Source organism: Trachymyrmex cornetzi, unplaced genomic scaffold (genome assembly GCF_001594075.2).
Source record: "Trachymyrmex cornetzi isolate Tcor2-1 unplaced genomic scaffold, Tcor1.1 scaffold67, whole genome shotgun sequence".
NCBI classification, from domain to species: Eukaryota; Metazoa; Arthropoda; class Insecta; order Hymenoptera; family Formicidae; genus Trachymyrmex; species Trachymyrmex cornetzi.
The window spans coordinates 2,922,815-2,928,814 of NW_017299992.1; the positions used below are offsets into that span (position 1 = coordinate 2,922,815).

A 6,000-nucleotide genomic window follows, 5' to 3' on the forward strand; every position below is an offset into this window, starting at 1 on the left:
TTGGTGATGTCGGTACTACAAATCGCAAATAATACCGGATACTAACGAGAGGAACAGCTGCTTCGTATAATTTTCCTCGACGGTCTTGTTTTACAGTCGCGATAGCAATGTGTGTTGTCTTCGTATATATATAAAATATAAATCTGCAAAAAATTTCAGAAGGACAGAAGTATAATGAATCTATATACACTGTTAAATCTATAGTGTCAAATTTAACTTAATGTGAGTCGCGACTGCTCCTATTAAATATATCGTTATTTTTTATTAAAACGATAATTAAATCTGACATATAGTGTCAAATAGAACCATTGTTTTATATATAAATGTATAAAATAACGATATATTTAATAGGAGCAGTCACGATTCACATTAAGTTAAATTTGACATTATAGATTTAACAGTATACTTTAACAAATTGGATTTCTGTAAATTAAATTAAGAATGACGAAAGAAAATTTCCTTAATATATTTATAAATTAATATTATAATATTTAATTATTTTCTCTTTTATTTTTATTGTACAATATATTGGATCTTTTTTTAACACGACGTTATGCTTCATTATATTAAAAAATATTGAAATATATAACTCTTCGTAATTTAAACAGTATAAATAAACGTAATATATTTGAAGAACTATGTTGTGTTGATTAAAAATCAATTAATTACTGAAAATTAATTAATTCCGACCTAATTCAAGAAGAATAAATATAGTCTGTTTAGAGAAAAATTATTTCAGAAAAAATCGTTGGGTTAATGTTCTATTATTTTACACTAGATGCAAGTGTAAAATAATAGAACATTAACAAATAAAACAATAAGATGCATAACGCAACTCTGTCGACACACGCACGATTAACGATTTACCTTGTCTATTGCAAATATTGCAATCGCTTATCACGCGGTTGATTATACAGATTAAGAGACAGCATCGAGCCAGCGAGCTTTTAATGCTTGTTTATTTTCCAGGCGGTTGCGTATGATAATAATTATAACTTGCAGTGTACGATTTGCGCTTGTCGCTTAGACGCGTGGCTGATATCTTCCTGTTTACTCTTATATCGCGGCAGCGATATACAAGTTCCGCGTATACTATATATGCGCTACGTTTAATGCACCGCTCGGTCACCAGAGAGATCGCGATAATTAGCGTAAAAATCGCTACGTGGCATCACTTGCCGCGACTCGTTTGCGCATCCCGTTATATCCGTCTGCGACGAGAATCTTATCGTCTGGGACATCGATATTTGTCGCCGATGACGAAGTCGAGATTATCCGATATACATATATATACAATCGGTGTATCGATGACTTGGTACTTCAATGAGGAAGGAATTGGTATCTCTCTCTCTCGGTTCAATACGACAAACGAGAAGATAATTGTAAGTCGTAGAAACTAGAAATCTAATGATAACGATAATGACAAAATTTGCGACCACTTGTATCCCGATATTGATGCCATACTCGAATTTAGGATAAGCCTTCGATGACTTAATATTTTTTTCACCGTGTGAGCACATCGAGATTGTGAAAGTTTAATCACAATATCAGATTCCTATAATTTGAGATATAAATAATATACGATATTAAATATATATCTGTATAACTGTATTTTCGATATAAAAGAGAATTTTTTATACAGTAATAAAAATAATAATAAAATAATGTTTAATTATTAAGTCGAATGTACGACAAAATCTTATAATATATGAAGTCTGTCATTTTTAACCGCTCATTCAAACTTAAAGATTATTGACGAGTTGAGACAGTCTTGTATAGGAAATGTCAATTCCTAATTTGTCAAAAAATCTATCTGAAATAAGATACCTTATATCTGATATTTATTTTATGTAGAGATGTTGTAGGTTGATTTTTATTCATGTTATTCGATATCATATCGCGAGATTCAGCGTTCTATCGCGACGTTCAGTGTCACGAAAGTGCAGAGAGAAAAGAAAAGATGTGGCACGGTGCTGCCTGAAAATGAGCCTTGAGACTCGCGGAGAATCGGCGCAGGTGCGAGTGTGTCAATTTGACGACGACGTTGACCACTACGAAGACTGCGAAGACGGCGCGTACGGTGTCAGCATACCGAGAAAGACTAAGGAGCCTTAAGGAGCGAACTAAGTGATGCAAGTCCTCCTCCGTCGCGCGTATGCACGCATGCCACGGTGCAATGCCCTCGCGACGGACTTAGAGATAGTATCGTCTACACCCACACGATGACGTCGCTCGCGTCGCGCCTCTTTATGTCACGCGCTCTTTTGCGCGCGCGACGACTATAAGGACGAGATCGAGTCAATAGGCGAATCTCAGATTCACTGGAAAATGCACCCTTAGAATCAAACGACAATTCGATCAATTTCTCGTTCCGTCAACTTTTTGTTTTGGACAATTTTTAATCAGAGGAGAAATACATTCTTAGAAATGCAGAACACATATTTTTCTCATACGTATATTTGACACGTAAGGAAAAATTGATGTTAAATGAATCGTATCGATAGTTGGGACAATCATCGGATGTTACGCGACTCATAAGCAATGATGACCGTTTTATTAGTGATATAAATATAACGTATGGTTATTCAAAGATGCAGATACGTAGCCTCTATGTCTCTGCTCGTCAGGCGAGAGCCATGTCCTACTTTTCTACGTAGCCGAAGACCACGGCGGAATTTTATCGGCGTCTTCGTGCGCGGAGGTGAAACTAAGTCAGATACTGCGACGTTTCCCTCTGATGCCGCGTGTCAAGCCTTTTGCCTCTTGCATCAGATCGCGAACATAATTTTCATGTAAAGCAGGAACTTTCGTTCCGCAATACGTCGCAGAGTCAACGAGCTCGATATCGTCTTTCGACGTGCTATACATATATTTACATCGCAGATAGAAGAGGATAACAAGTTTTCATATATGGGATTATAACGGTGATAGTAAAAGAATATACTCGAATAATCTTTTCATGTTGTACTATTCCAAATTTCAAATATTCAGAACAGTTCGAAAATTGCAATTCTCGTGTTATTGTATAATGAGATGACTATAATTTTTGAAAAATATATATTTCACTCATCTGATACATTTTGCGGAATTGTCATTGCTGTTAACTTTATTACAAACAAATTGTAGTGAAAAAATATTCATATATCACTCTATCCGAGGCCAGTTTACGATGAATCGATTTTGTAATTTTTAGAAGCGGCCGTTTTAAAAGCTGCATGATCCAGATACGTGCTAAGCGCTTGAGATTAATGATGAAAGCTAGTTGAACAGCTGAAATAACATGCTATCAGCATTGCGCTTTATTGTGTATTAAAATGCATTTGCATCATAAAGCGCCATGTTCTTTCGCGTAAGAATAACTATGAATCTCCACTTACAATTAAGGACTGCGGAAATATTATAGGTACTCCTTTTCTTCGAAATGTTCCGATAACTTTTTCCGACACGTACATTTATCAAAATATGTTACCTACTCACGTATCTGAGAGACTGAGATCTTTCTCTCTGGGAAATTTATCACGGATGAAACGCTCGAGTTACCGAAAATTTTGTTGCATAAATATTCACTCGAAACTGACGATGGACTTAAACTTTCGTCACGAATCTCCGATATCTTCGATTCGCGGGTTATTAACCTGAACGGCGCTAACGAAAGAGCCCGTTTTCCGACTAGAAAGTAGATTGAAACGCGACACACGGTCGCGCGACATTTGTTTTATTCGACCGATGCACGTGCGGCCTATTACAATTGACTTGTGCCACGCCGCCACGCAGCTTCCACTGTCGCGACGATTCAGCTATCTCTGAACCTACGATTTATTAAAAAGTTGAACGAAAAATTTTTAATACGTAGTAAAGATTAATTTTCTATTTTCTTGAAATTTTTCCTTAACATTTTTATCGTTGGTCTTAATAGACTTCTTATGTTGTATCTTTGATAATTTGATGTAATTAAAAAATGCATTACTGTTTCAAAGATACGAAAAAAAAGATGGGTGTGATGAGCAATACCTCCGAGAATAAATGAAATATATTACAGAGTAAGTAACGTATATTACAGAAGAAAACATAAATAGTCAGCATAAACGGTATGAGGAATATTTTCGTTTTATATCGTTTTGCATTTACATTGAGCGATTGCACGAGTAAACATTCCTACGCTATGGTAAATATTCCTCTTACGAATGCGCGCTTGTTATGACTGCGTCAACGATTTCTACATATCTAGACGCGTATAATCTTATAAATATGTAAATGCAGAGATAATTTAACTCCACAGGCTAGAGGATCTATATCTCGGAGTAAAATAAGATCATTGTATTGCCGTAAATTTGAATACGTTAGCGCGTGATAAATAAGCATAATTTCCTGTTAATTCATGTTTTTAGGACAATGTTTGATTACGGGCTTAAATTGCGTATTAAAGTCACGACTTTCGTATTTGTACATGTTTCTTTCGAAACGTTGAAGCTGCAGCAGCAGATTTAATACCTCGCATTCAGTTTTAACGAGAGCTGCCGTTGTTTGATAAGCTGATGCTGCGCGAATGCATCGCGAACTCCATTATTTCACCTCTACAATTATTTGCCATCTCCCGATAATTACGTTGTAGTAGCGCATAAATAGGCTGAATTACTAGTTAAAAGCACGACGTATCAATTTACTCATTTACTCTAATTTCCGATAAAATGCGTATGCGGACATAATAATACCTGAGACCGTGATAACGTAAAGAACCATAATTTATTTAAATACCGAAGCGAATATTTTATATATAGAGTACGTTTAATATATAGGTACTCTTTTCGAAAACATATTATCGATTATACTTAGATGAAAAAAAATTTAATATACACATAAATAAATCTATCTTTAGCATTTCCAATTACTTCATTCCTATATTTATAAAGAGCTACATTTTTTTTAATTAAAATGTAGAATGAATATTAAATGGATGAATTTATTAATAAATATTAAGCAAAAAAATTAAGATATCAATCTTTATTACGTTGTTTACATAACACTTTTCAAATAGTATTAAAAAATTCAAAAATTTCTTTAGACGGTAAATTAAAAATTTGATGAAATGCACCTTTCGAAAGGATTGGAAGACGGTTCAGGGAATCAAATAAATACAAGTTGGGTAGTGTTAGGTTTCGACTACCTTGGCACAGATCCTCTCTGGAATCACGAAGCGCAACGTCGCGTCGCATTAAAATTTACGTCGCGCGCAAAATCGGTTATGCATAAATCAAATGCACAATGCATTCTTTAAGGTCGGTAACTCATTGCCGCCGTCTGGTAGTCTCGATCGAATGTTCGATCTCGATGACCTGGGATATACCGGGTGTGTCAATAGTAGGAGTGATATTTATATTCTTGAGAAGCATAAGATCGCAAAACGCGAAAAATCCGAAGACCGACATATCGAGGTTGTAATGTCTTTCAGGTGACGGAAATAAATTTGCGATGGAGACAGCAATATATGATTAAACAGCATATATGATTAGATCATCTTAATAAAAGAGATTATAACTTTATCAAATATTAAAAGAATCAAGCATTGTTATTCTTATTCTGACATTTCCGTTAATACATAAATATTAAATTATTATTTTATGATTTATTTTACTTTATTCGAATCAAATGCTTTCCTTTAAAGCTCAGATTTTTAGCTATAAGTTTTTTACTTTAATTAAATCATTTTTACATAAATCAAATGTCTGATATCACTTTTATATTCTAAATTTGAGATTCAGATTTTTTTCTTTTCTACGATCAAAAGTACCAATTCTAAATATACTGTCTATTAATACCATTTACACCCTGCTTTTCTTACGATCAATAGAAGATCAGATCTCCTCGATAAGTTTCGCGATGAGTGAACCGTGAAAAAAATCACGTTCGCTCCATCGATGGCACTTGTGGTAGCTAACACGAGCAATTTCCGAGAGAAGTTGTGTTCCGGATTCAAATTTCTCTCGACGGCGATGTCGACGG

General features: G+C 34.8%; 1 protein-coding gene across 1 annotated transcript in view; it reads left to right on the forward strand.

The window, feature by feature from the left end:
• E23 (ABC transporter G family member E23) overlaps positions 1-6,000 on the forward strand; it is a 131,053-nt gene that overhangs the window by 55,335 nt on the left and 69,718 nt on the right. The window lies entirely within an intron of this gene.